Raw genomic sequence first — 13,240 nt, 5'->3', positions numbered from 1 at the left:
CCTTCCTGCCTCCTTTCCAAGAGGGCAACAGACAGGAAGTAGCTACAGCGTCTTCACTCAGCCTGAAGCTCCTCCCTCCCTGAGCCAGCCCTGCCATCTACACCAGCAACGGAGAACAGGCCTTGTCCAGGTCTGGGATTGTCCATGTGAACAGCAATCTGAAGAAAGGACCCAGTGATGTGGACACAGCTATATGAACCAGACTAGCCCCACCGACCAATGCAAGAAATGGGCCCACGGCTCTGTGGATGGGTCTCTGTATTGGACACATCTGGACTAGGCTTAAGTAGTTAGCTACTGTGGAAGGAAGGGTCCTTCCCTTTGTCCCCATGCCAGTTTGAATCAAGCTCTCATTTCAGTCCTGGATTTTCCCTGGAGTTAAAATTGTAGAGCTGAGGTGGTTATGTGAAGTCACAGAAATGTCTTAGGTAGAAGGTTAGTGAGGTTAGTGTTCTGTACAATATATATATGAATGTAATATATATATGCTGTATATATATACATATATGCACAGTGTATATATGTCCCATACTCCCCGTGTATACAACCCTTCCCCGCACGTCTGCATACAGAGTGTACAGAACCCAGCCAGTCCACGTGGGAACCTGGCAAGAGACACGTGGGGAGGGTACCACAGCAAGGTCCAGAACAGAGCTTGCAGGGCCCTTGGGATGGGGCAAGCCCAAGACTGACAGCATGGAAGCACAAGGGGCTAGGGGGTGGGAGATGGAACCTTGTCTCCTGGGAGTTGTCTGCAGCAGGAAGCGGGTGGTGGTGTCTGGGATATAATAGAATTGAGTAATGCTTGACTCCTGTGTTGATACCACAGTCTCAACCCAGGACAATCGGGAGGGAGCTGGGACCAAAGGGGGGGCCTCCCTGGGTCTGTTCACATCCTTGCCCGCAGAGCTCACCAGCTAGGTAGCGGGCTTCGCCTGCGGTGGTCTAGAAAGCAGGGGGACGCTTGAAGGTGGCCACGGCCTCAGGTTCTCACCCCTCTCAAAGGTGCCCACAGCACATACTTGCACAAAACACTTTTTGAAGAGTAAGGCCCAAGGGCTTTGCCAGTGTGCCATGCAACATGCCGGTGACCTAGCTGCTGCCCTGCTTTCTAGAACAGGGGACCTCCAACTACCCCTGCCCCCCAGTTTGCCTGTTTTCTAGATCAAAACTCGAGGCTTCACGTCAGGAGGAAGCAGCTATGGACTTGAAGAAATGCCAGCAATGAGTTTGCCCCACCTCAGATGCCCTGCCCAGTTTATCTGACCCAGACACCAGTTGTGAGAGCCACTGAGCAATGCGAGAGGTGGTGGAGGAGAGGCAAGCAGGAAGTTCCTGCCCTGGCCAAGTCCAGTGCCATCTGGCCGCCCTTCTCCCCTGCTGTGTCTTTCCAGGCAGGAAGCAAGGCCTCCATCCCTGCCCTCTCCCTGCAAGTCGCATCCTTAAGCCCCTTCGCGGGTCCGAACATCTCTGGAGCATGCAGGGGAGAAAAGTTCCGGACTAAGCTTTGCTTCGTGTGGTCCGCAGCCTGCCTCCTGCTTTAGCCCCAAGTGTCAGGCCATCTGTACTTAACTCCGGGTCAGCCTCCAGGACCCAGGCCAAGCCTTGCATCTGAATCCAGCCCCTGAGAAGGGTCCGGTCCTGGCTCCGCCGGGACCAGAGGTCTCCAGGGGCCCTCATGCCACTGTGCTCCGAAACCCCAGCCCGCCTCTGGCTGGGCCTCCGTGAGGGAGAGCTCAGTGCCCAGCCCCTGGGCTGAGCTCCCCCCAAGCAGCACCACGGGCTTTTGAGAGCCCTGGGCTGTTCTACCACCCAGACCAGAGTGCCTGGACACCCCCACACACACTCCCATCTGACACAGTTCCCACACCCTGGTCTCTGGGCCATTCAGGGGATGCCCTTTGTGGACATGCAGAATTTCTATGAATATAGTTTTTTGTAAACATTTTGTAACAATTTGGGTTTCATAGTAACTGTGTTACTTGCCAATCATTCTAGGCTGATGTAAATAAATTTCCAAACAAATCTGATTATTTTCCTTTTTAAGACACTGTGATATATCAAAGTGCACAGTTTGCTGTATGAAGTAATATGGTTTTAAATTTTAAATAAAGCAATGTTTCTAGAAAACACTGTCCCCTCCCTTGAGGAGTGTCTTGTGTTCCTCCTCTCTCCTTAGACCCGCAGGTGCTGGGCAGTCCACTTGAGTGTCTTTCCCAGGCACAGTGTGGCAGTGTCCTGAGTGGGACAACCCAGTGTTCAGCAGGTTCGTGGCTCCAGCCCAGGCCTCTCACCTTGAGATTGACCTGTATTTTTCTTACTTTCATTTTTCCTTTTGTGCCGGTCATGGGGCTTGAACTCAGGGCCTCACATTCTCACTTGGCTTTTTGGCCAGGTGTGGCTCCTTTCCTAGAGCACCAGCCTTGAGCAACAGTAAGGAAGGGTTTGTTCAGGACCACCGCAGTAGACGCAGGGAAGCTACAATGACGTCTTGCAATGTGGCTCACCCTGAAACATGGAAGGGGCATGTGGGAGTTTGCCGCTAAGTAGTGAGTAGGGGGTCAGTGAATGGAAAATCGCTAAGAGGACACAATGGATGTGAGAAGGACTACTGGCTCAATCAATGTAAAGACAGGCCAAGGTAGTCAGAGAACACCTGGTAAAGGTAGGAGGATGAACAACTTGCTCAAAGCCAGGGCCTTCCGCCAGCCTGATTTAGCTAAGGTCTTTACTAAAACTGATTTTACAAGGGGCCTAGCAGAAAATCCAAAAGCCCAACTGGTTTGCCAAGCACAAACTTTGTCATGGCCAAAGCCTCCAGGGAACCAAGACATCCAGGCACCATGGGGAGCCCTGGGTGGAAGCAAGGAATGTGGCAAGGACACCTGACCTCAGCCAGCTAGGGAACTCACCCCCTTTGTCATCATCATTATTATTTCTGCACCCCAGCACTCATTGCAGAGCCCTGCTTATGTGGAGGTGATGGGTTAAGTCTGAGGCGGACTTTGGTTGGCTCTTCTTTGGCCTCTCCATCTAGAGACGTCCCATCCCAAAGGAACTTTCTCCTATGACTTCCGTCTTCTCACCCACTCAGAGCCAGAGGTCTGAGATCTAATGCGCTGGCGCCTGCTTCCTACAAGTCCCAGTCTTCAAGGGCAGGAACCTGCCCTCTCTCTAGTCATCTCCCAGCAGCAGCCAGGACAAGAGATAGACACTCAGAATAAGCAGGGGAACTTGGACAGCTCACAAGCCTTAGTTTACCCATTTGTGTAATGAGGATGCCCATTGTGGCCACCTCCAGGCCCTCACAGAAGATACCTGTGAAAGCAGGTTTTCTGTGAGGTCAGACTCCCTTTCCTTTACCTCCCTCCCTCCCTCTCTTCCTCTGCTGCCTGTCCAGGTACAGGTGAAGGAGAGGAGGAGGTGAGGACAGGGCACTGGGAGGCTGTAGGCTGCCGTGCTGAGAGCCAGGCAGGGCTAGGGTCCATGGCTCCCCTGGGGCTGTGCTGGCTCTTCCTTGGGAAACAGCAGCCGAGTGTTTAAGAAGCATCTGTCATTATGAAAACAAAGATGCCAGGCCATTTTTTCTTTATTTACTATTTTTTACTGCGATTTCATTATCTTATGCAAATGAAGCTGCTGATGAAGCCTTTCTTCAGGGTGGCCCATGCTGGGACCAGCTCCACCAAGGGGATTTATTGCCTGCCTGGGCCTCTACACAGGATCCGGATGAAGAGACCCCATGGAGATGGCTTCCGGAGCGGCAGCCTCAGCCTGGAACACTCAGCTTCTCTCCAGACCAGCTCTGCCCCAGGAGTGCCCCAGCCCTTACTTCAAAGGCCCAGTGGCTCGGACCAATTCCCAATGCCCCAGTAGCTGGAGCCCTTTGAAGACTGAGTTGCCAGGGCCCAGTAGGTTACAGGGGAAAGGAAATACATTAGATACTTCATTCACATCAGGCCCAAGAGTGCTAAGAGGAAGTAGTTTCTTTCTAGTTTGGGACTCTTCTCCCCAGAAGAAGCTCCTGAGACTTGAATGCAAGGGGAAATAGGTAGCAGGGATATGAAATGCCAAAAGTAAGGCATCCAGGAAAAGGCACAATTTGGGCACCAATGTGCATTAACTAATGGGTCAAGAGCTCCAGGAGCCAGTAACAATTGTGCCACCCCATAGCTCCCATCCCAAAGTGAAAGGGCTGGGGAATGTGTGCTCAGCTCCTGATACTCTCTGGTTTACAGCTGGTTCTTAAAGGTAATCAGGGGCTGGGGATATAGCCTAGTGGCAAGAGTGCCTGCCTCGGATACACGAGGCCCTAGGTTCGATTCCCCAGCACCACATATACAGAAAACGGCCAGAAGCGGCGCTGTGGCTCAAGTGGCAGAGTGCTAGCCTTGAGCAAAAAGAGAAGCCAGGGACAGTGCTCAGGCCCTGAGTCCAAGGCCCAGGACTGGCCAAAAAAAAATAAAATAAAAAAAAATAAAGGTAATCAATCTGGGTATTTGTGGCATGCCACAAAGCAGCAGTGTGGGCTCTGGGGGAAGACAAAGCCCCAGACCCAAGCAATGCTTGTGGTGACCGTGGGAGGTTGGGCAACTTGCATGGAAGTGGTAAGGGTAGAAGATACATGCAAGACACAGCTCTGCTGTGACCCACTTTACCAAAGAAGAAACAGGCTGAGAGAGACCACGTGAGTTGCCCAAGGTCCAGTGAGTAGGTCCAGAACAGAGTTTAACCCTGGGTTCTCTGGCTGCCAGGATCTGGAAACCAACAACGCCTAAGTACCTCCTGCCCTTCAGTACTGCTCTTGCCATCTCCGTGGCTCCAGGCCAGCTCCTAGGCCATTTCCTCCCAGTGCAAAGTATGCTAATGACATGTGCCTCCCCACGGCTCTCAAATCAGAGCGATCCTCCTGCAGAAAGCTGCAGGCCTTCCTTTGAGTTTGTGGTGAAGACCAGCTTCTTGTCTACATTAGTCTGTTTTTCATTACCATAACAAATTCCCAAGCCAGAGGAACTGACAAAAGAGGTTTGGCCAGGTACCAGTTGACCCATGCCTACTATAATCCTACCTACTCAGAAGACAGAGCTGAGGATCCAAGCTGAAAGCCAGCTAGGGCAGGAAAGTCTAAGAGATACTCCAATGAACAAACAAACAAACAAAAAGGCCAGAAGCAGAGCTCTGGTTGTTTAGGGGACCACTTCCCAATATCAGCACTAGAAACTAAACCTCCAATGCATCAGCTTTGGGGGACATGCTTCAAGTACACAAAGACCACAGCACCCTACTTCCCCACAGCTCAGCTTCGGGCCACTGAGACTTCTCCAAATGCTGGCAACACATCCTGACATCCAGGGGGACAGAAGCAGAGCCTGGGGTATGGCGAGGGGTGGAGCCTTTCTTCTGCCAAGAGTTCCCCCCAGCCCAAGGGAGCAGCGGTGAGATCCCAAAAGTAGGGGAGGTAAAGCCTCTCATCCCTGCTCACCTGTGGGTAAGGATGACGTCACTGGCTCTCTGTCTTCTCCAATGACCCAGACTTCCAATTCTTCCCTGTGAGTTGCAAGGCACAGCCGCCTCTGCTCTCAGTTTTGCCCTTCCAGTTGAGGACCGAAAGCTCCAGACAAGTCCAGGAGGGCTTGCCACTAACAATCATATAAACTGGGTGCCAGTGGCTCACGCCTATAATCCTGTCTACTCAGGAGGCTGGGAGCTGAGAATCCAGGTTCAAAGCCAGCCAGGGCAGGAATGAATGTCCATGAGACTCTTAACTCCAATTAACCACCAAAAGTCTGAAGTGGAGCTGTGGCTCAAGTAGTAGAGCGCTAGCCTTGAGAAAAAGAGCTCAGGGACAATGTCCAGGCCCTGAGTTCAAGCCCCAGGACTGGAAGAAAAAAGAATCATATAAGAAGTGCAGCTAAGCTGGGCACCTGTGGTTCACACCTGTAATCCTAGATACTCAGGAGGCTGAGATATGAGGACTGTGGTTCAAAGCCAGCTGGGCAGAAAACTCTGTGAAACTTATCTCCAATAAACCACTCAGAAAACAGGAAGTGGCACTGTGGCTCAACGGACAGAGCCCCAGCTTTGAGCTGAAGAGCCCAGGGTCAGTGCCCAGGCCCAGAGTTCAAGCCCCATGACCCACACAAAAAAAAGAAAGAATGAAAAAGAAGTGCAGCTAGTTGAGTAACAACTCTAAATGTGAAACTATGCCCAGCTCCCCACTTGCCTCAATCCTCTAGATTCTCACCAGAGCCCTAGGAGCTAGGAGACGCCACTCTCATATTGCAGATGTGGAAACAGGATGAGCAGGGAGGAATTACTCACTCACAAACACACTCAGCACGCAGCAGAATGAAACCTCTGTGTCACAGAGTTGGTAACTGAGCGAATGAAGGAAAACAGTAAATATCAATGCTGGTTATAGGCACTGGGTGACTTCTTTGCTTCTAGGGGGATCAAAAAAAATCCAAACTTGATTGGGCCAAAAAACGAGAATTACTAATTACAGTCACTCACAGGAACGACCTACCATTTATGCCTAATTACAGTGCAGTCCAATAACAATTATGCACATCAATAAATGTGTCAGATTAATTTGGTTGTAAGTTTTATTTGATCACAACGCTAAACCTTATTTGTGGTTGCTCAGACTTGGGAGGGTGCGGCCATCCTGACTGGTTGGTCTTCCTGCTCACTTCCGGCTACACAAGGAAGACTGTCGTGGCTGGAGAGGAAGTGGAAGAGGAGGAAGGAAGCGCCTCCTCCTTCCTCTGCTGCAGCCTGCCTGTCCTGGCAAGCCCAGGAGAGTATTTGGCGAGGGGGGTGGGGGGTCTTCACAAGGCATGCAGAATGCATTGCCAGCGTCCCCTCCCCTCCCCAGTGCCAAAGGCAACTTCCTAATTAGAACATTCATAACCCTCAGCATCTGCTCCAAGAGAATTCAGCTGCTCTAAGATGGAGAAGTCTATTAACTTTATTGCATGAAACGTCGGACGTGCTTTTAGACAGAGGATCTCTGCCAAGTGAGATAAACTGCCTGGACCTGGCGTGGGGATGGGTCAGAACTTTCTGAAGTCCTCAGCCGAGTCCTCAGGACTGTCTTCTCCATCTGCCCGGTGCCATGGGTGGTACTTGTGTCACGCTGGGAGAATGATGTCAGGGAAATGGTGCAGCCCAAGCACCCTGCCTTCCCTGGGCAGAACCGCAGCCTGCTGGATTGTCAGCCCCACACAACTCCATCTGATTCCCAGAATGCATCGCAACTCCCACTCATAGCTGGGTAGCTTGTCCCTGCGTCAGCAGGAACTGCATGAGCTGGTGTCACTAGAAGCCACCGACTTGGGACAGACCTGGGAACTCGATATCCCCAGTGTTGACGCTCAGCTTCGCCGTTTAGGAGCAACTGTGTGATCTTGCAAAAGGGGAAAAAAATGATGTCATATCCAAAGACTATTCTAAAAAATAAAGAGTTTTTTAAAAATTGGCTCATGCCCACCTCTAGGAGTGCTCAGTGAGCAAAGCCTGACTGAGTGAGTCTCCATACACGACCACGGGCTTTCCTGGTCTCCAGTGTGGAAACCCAGGTGAGAGACATCCACCACGTGCGCAGGGAGAGCATGTTTCGGCTTGGAGTCCAACAAGCCCAGTTGTAATCTCCGCTCCACTGGGTGGCTGAATCCCTTAGGCCTTCAGCTTCCTCATCTGTAAAATGGAGCTGATGGTCTCTGGCCTCATTTTCCTCACAGGCGAGTCAAGACAATTACTGCTCCAGTTACCGAGGTTGTCAGCCTACCGTCTATTATTCCCCAGAGCGTGCCAAGCCCACGGCTGGCTGCTGGTTGGGTGGGCCCTCCCCAGCTCCCTAACCTGGAATCCGTCTCTGCCTGTGCACCAGGCCCTCCCACCTCCTCCTGGGTAGCCCAGGTCTCCGTGGGGAGCAGCCATGGATCCAGTCCTGATGGATATCTCCCCATGTGGGCCTCCCAGTCCTCCCTTCTCTGACTCAGAGTCCTTCTTAATATGAATAATTAGCAGAAACGCTGAGGGGTGGGGGGGCACAGCTATAGCAATCGACCCCAGTGATTTCCAAGCCTCGGGGAGAGCCCAATTTTGCTCCAATCCGGGTGCTGTAAATTCCCATCAAGCTAAGAAAATATAGTGCAATTTAGAAACACTGATACGGCAATAAAACACAGATCTCCGGCAAATGGAATTCGGCAACATCTAAAAATGGAGCCATACATTACTCGGCCTGCGAACTCCCTCCGGGGACGTGATGCTGGGAGAGGCTGGGGGAGCTTTATGTTCCAGTGGTTCTTTCTTCTCAGGATGAAGGCAGGGCCCACCCACAGTCTGTCCTGGAGTCTTCTCAAGCACCAAGACCATAGAGAAGGAGCTAAAAGAGCTCCCCATGTGGAGAGGACCCAAGGCTGCACCTGTCACCCAAGGGGTGCTGAAGGAGCATTCCTAGAAGGAAGGGAAGGGAGGGAGAATTACTACACATGCGATTGTTTCTATATAGCAAGTGAAGAGATGGACAATCCAGACTTGCTCAAGGTCACTTCTGGAAAAGTGGTAAAAGCTAGATTTGAACTCACCTCTCTCTCTGCTTCTTTGTAGCCTATGCTCTCTTTTGCACAGTTCAGGGCTCAGTCTTTGGCACTGCAAAAGTCAACACTAAGCCGAACAGTGCTGCTCTATGCCTTCCTGGCAGGCAGCCAGCCTTGCAGTATGGGCCACGGTGCGCAGATACAGCACTCTGCACCCAGGACCACTGACTTGTGTGCAGAGCCCCATCGTTAATCCCCAGAGAGAGGTGCTCTGATGCAGACTTCTCCATCCTGAAGCAAAGGCCAGGGATGGGGCGGCCCCAAGAAGAATGGAGCTGAGCAGTGGGGAGGGCAGGCTTTGGGATGACTAGGGGCAGACCTACATCTCATTATGCACACCTGTAATCCTAGCTACTTGAGAGACAAAGACCAGGGGATGGTGGTAGCATGTGACCGTCATCCCAGTGATTCAGGGAAGTACAAGTGGGATGCTCAGCACTCATACCTGGGCATACATTGAGACCCTATTTTTTTTTAAATAATCAATGGAAAAGGAGCACCTGGAGGCATGGCTCAAGTTGGAGAATGTCTGTCTAGCAAGCACGAAGCTCTGAGTCAACTCCCAGTACCTTATCATCAGCCAGGCCACCCTCCTTTAATTCAATGGCTCCATCTCACCCTCATTCATGAGTGTGCACACATGTGCATGTACACACATCTCAGTCTGGCCTTCCCACCTTAGTTCTGGCTGCTCCTCTCCACAGGACTAGGAGCTCCACACAGCAGAGGAGAGCATGCCTGTGGTCCTTATCTGATGTCACACATCTCAGGAGTGTGTGTGTGTGTGTGTGTGTGTGTGTGTGTGTTACAGGCCAGAGACAGCCCTCATGTGCTCCCTTGCAACCTCCCTAGCCTGGGGGCCTAGAGCCCAGTTAGGGCAAAATAATAATAATAACAATAACAACCAAGGGGCTTCTCTGGAAGTTATGTATGGAGAACGATGGCTCTGGAATTAGACAGACCTGGGCAGAGTTCCAGCCCTGACACCTGCTGGCTGTGTGGTAACTTGTGACGAGGACTTTATCCCTTTACACCTCAAAGCACAGTTAACAGGCCCTGCCTGGAAGGGCAGGGAAAGCATTTGAGGATGATACCATGTCCTTGGCCTCTGTGGGGGGGCGATGTAACCTATCCCATCCTCCCATACACTGTAAGTCATCTCTAGATTGATTATAATGCCTAATACAACATGTAAAAAGTTGTTATGCTATAAGGTTAACAGTGACAGGGAAGAAAAGGTCAACACCTCCATTCAGCACAGACAGTACTCTACTCTTTTCTAATAGTTTCAATCGGTGATTGATTAAACCCATAATGTGGAGGTCAACAATATCTGACACATAAGAGGTGCTCAACCAATAACATTAGTCAGGATAGGGCAAGCTACACCAAGACAACAACCAGCCCCAACATCTCAGTGGCTAACACCACAGTTTGGGTTGGGTTTTTTTTTTTTTGGGGGGGGGGGGGCGCCAGTACTGAGGCTTGAACTCAGGGTGGGTGCTGTCCCTGAGCTTTTGCTCAAGGCTAGCACTCTACCACTTGAGCAACAGTGCCATTTCTGGCTTGTTGTGATTCATTAGAGATAAGAGTCTCTGGGCCTTTTCCTGCCCAGGCTGGCCTCAAATCTTGATCCTCAGCTCTCGGCCTCCTGAGTAGCTTGGATTACCGACATGAGCCACCAGTGACCATGACACATTCCTTATTTTTTATGCACATTTATTCCTTTGTCTTCTGTTGTGGAAAACCAGTAAGGTGGGCTCTTCAATCCTAACAGAAGGCCTTCTCTGTATTAGCCTCCACCAAGGAATGAATGAGCTAAAGAATCATGTCTCCTTTACACTTCAGCCTAGAGGTGACGCAAACCCTTCCACTGACACAGCGGAAACCAGAGCTGATGGGTGGCTGCGGATGGAATTACGAGTAAGCTTCCCACATGCCTATCCATGAGCACCAAGGACTTCCTTCCCACGTGTGGGCACACATATCCACTTTGGGCTCCTTCTTCTTGTTCTTGTGCCCGAATGGGGACATTCAGAACCTTGCACTCTTTTTTTTTTTTTTTTTTTTGGCCAGTCCTGGGCCTTGGACTCAGGGCCTGAACACTGTCCCTGGCTTCTTCCCACTCAAGGCTAGCACTCTGCCACTTGAGCCACAGCGCCGGGAATTGAACCTAGGGCCTCGTGTATCCGAGGCAGGCACTCTTGCCACTAGGCTATATCCCCAGCCCCAAGAACCTTGCACTCTTGCTTGGCTTTTACACTCAAGGCTGGTGCTCTACTTGAACCACCTCTCTACCGCTAGCTTTTTGCTGATTAATTGGAGATTAGCATCTCTAGGAGTTGTCTGCCTGGACTAGCTTCAAACCATGATTCTCAGCCTCTCAAGTAGCTAGAATTACAAGCATGAGCCACCAGTACCCAGATTCCACTCATTTTTGAGACCCAGAGCCCCAGCTCACACTCTACCAGAGATTTCCATGCCCGATCCCCTGTTTCATCTCTGCCTTGTGTCCTACCTGAGCACCACCATGTGTGTGCAAGCCTCTCTTGTCCGCATCTGCACTTCAAGCTGGCCTAAGGGCAATGGCTCCGGGCAGAGGAGCTATTTCCAAGGCCTCCTCTTGCATCCCTTCCTTCTGACTGAAAAGCTAGCATCAGTCTGGTGACGTCTTAGCTTTCAGGCCCTCAGCAGCTGAGTGCAGTGCATTCACAGGGTACGGAGACAAACATCCACTGTCTGAAGGAGGATAGGCATGGAGGGGAGTGTCTGAAAGACACTCATGGGGACCCCAGCCCTTTGCTTAGTGAGGTGCCATCTGTGGGCGGGCAGGTGTTTGATATGCAGAGCTGCTTTAGGGTAAAGAGCAGAACTAGAAACCAGAGAGGAATGATTCTGAGGCTGATACCAGGGCCCTGGAAGGGGCCCCAAGTGGGATAACAGACAGGCCTAGTATCCAGCCCCTGAGCCATGGGTGCTGGAGACACTAATCCTTGGTCCCTGCCCGGTGGTGGGGGTGGGGGGGAGCACTGGCCCCCAGCTGTGAGTCAGGAGGGACATTTGGTCCCCGGCTTCAGAAAGAGAGGGGGTTACAGCATGGAAAAGGAGGCACGTGGCTCTTCCTATTTCTCTGTTTATTATCTTTTATTCATGGAAAGCTTATCCTCCTGTACTTAAATGGGATTTGAAGAGCTTAAAACTAAATGCATTTAAAAGCAAACGATTGTAAAAGCAAAACAGCACAAGAACTATGTCAGAGGAGGACAGTGGTGGAGCCCCTCCGAGGCTAACTAGCGTAATGAAGGCCGAGCCTCTTACTTGGACCACCAGGAAAGTAGGTGGATGAAAACCAGGCCCTTGAAAGCTCAGGGTCCCTGATCCACAGGGAGTTCCTCCTGGACTAGTAGGTCCTCTCATCTGACCCCGGAACAATGTCTCCCGCCCTGCAGGCACAGGAAGCACTGGTCCAGGCACCAGCACCAGCACGTTGTAGGGCCTCAGAGCACCTTGGCCCCGTGGCTAGGTTCAGCCTGAAGACCCCCAGGGCTCTTTCCAGCTCTGGTCCTGAAGACTCCAGCAGTTCTCGGCTTCAGGAGATAAAATAGGGATTCCTTATCCCAGGGCCCAGGAGGCAGGTGCCAGGAGATACCCTGCCGTACATGAGTAGCTGGTGGACGAGCCGGCTGGGAAAGGTAAAGCCAAGCTGGGGACAAAGCAAGCGAGGGAGAGAATGATCCCCACAAGAGGACAGGGAGGCAGCCTGCCCGCTTGGGGATGGGCTAGCATGATGGGTGTCTGGTGTGCTCCTCTGCTGGCCTGGGCTGGAGGGAGCTCAGACAGGCATGAAGGGACAGGGGAGCCCTGGACTGTAAGTGGTCAGATCTCCCCCAGTCCTCGAGGGCTCAGAGGGCTGGCTGATTGCCATCCTGACAGGCAGACGGGCGCCATGATGGGTAGCTCAGGCTCTCAACACTATTTTCTATGGAGTCCATCTGTAGCTCCATCTGAATGGTACAGTAGGTGTTAAGGCCCTCGCTAAAATTCAGCCAACTGGTAGAAGGCAGAATCAGGCTCCTCCTGGCTCACTTGACCACCCTGTGATCTGAATGAACCTGGTTTGGGCACTTCCTTTCAGGGGACTCTTAAGGTTTTCCTGGTCCTGAGAAGTCCCTAAGAAAGTCAGTCCTGTTTTGCCCACGTTTTCTTCCTCTGAGATTTTGCATGTGCATTCTAATAAGGGCTTCTGCAGCTAAGCCCTTGGCCCTAAAGATGGTGCAGGAGAAGGATAAGAAACAGGGGACAGGGGGAAATTCTCACCAAAATGGGACCCTTCCATAGATGCCACTCGTCATCGGGGCCATTAACTCCTACCCAGTCCCCATCTCATGAGCTGTGCCCTCAGCATCTGCACCATCCAGGACCTGAATAGCCACCTGTGGTCCGAGGGTGGACTTTAGTGTTGGTTGGGGACTCATCAGGAGCAAGAGCTCCTGCTATCCTGCTAGAACAGGGGAGACATAGAGTGCATCTGGCATTTCTGAGACCTGCAGAGGCGGCACAGGTGTGCAGAGAGAGCTGTCAAGTGTTAGAATCAGAGGTCCAGTTCCTCCTGCATGCTGCCCTGCTCCGAACCC

Source organism: Perognathus longimembris, chromosome 7 (genome assembly GCF_023159225.1).
Source record: "Perognathus longimembris pacificus isolate PPM17 chromosome 7, ASM2315922v1, whole genome shotgun sequence".
Taxonomy (NCBI): Eukaryota; Metazoa; Chordata; class Mammalia; order Rodentia; family Heteromyidae; genus Perognathus; species Perognathus longimembris.
This window is presented reverse-complemented; position numbering follows the sequence as displayed.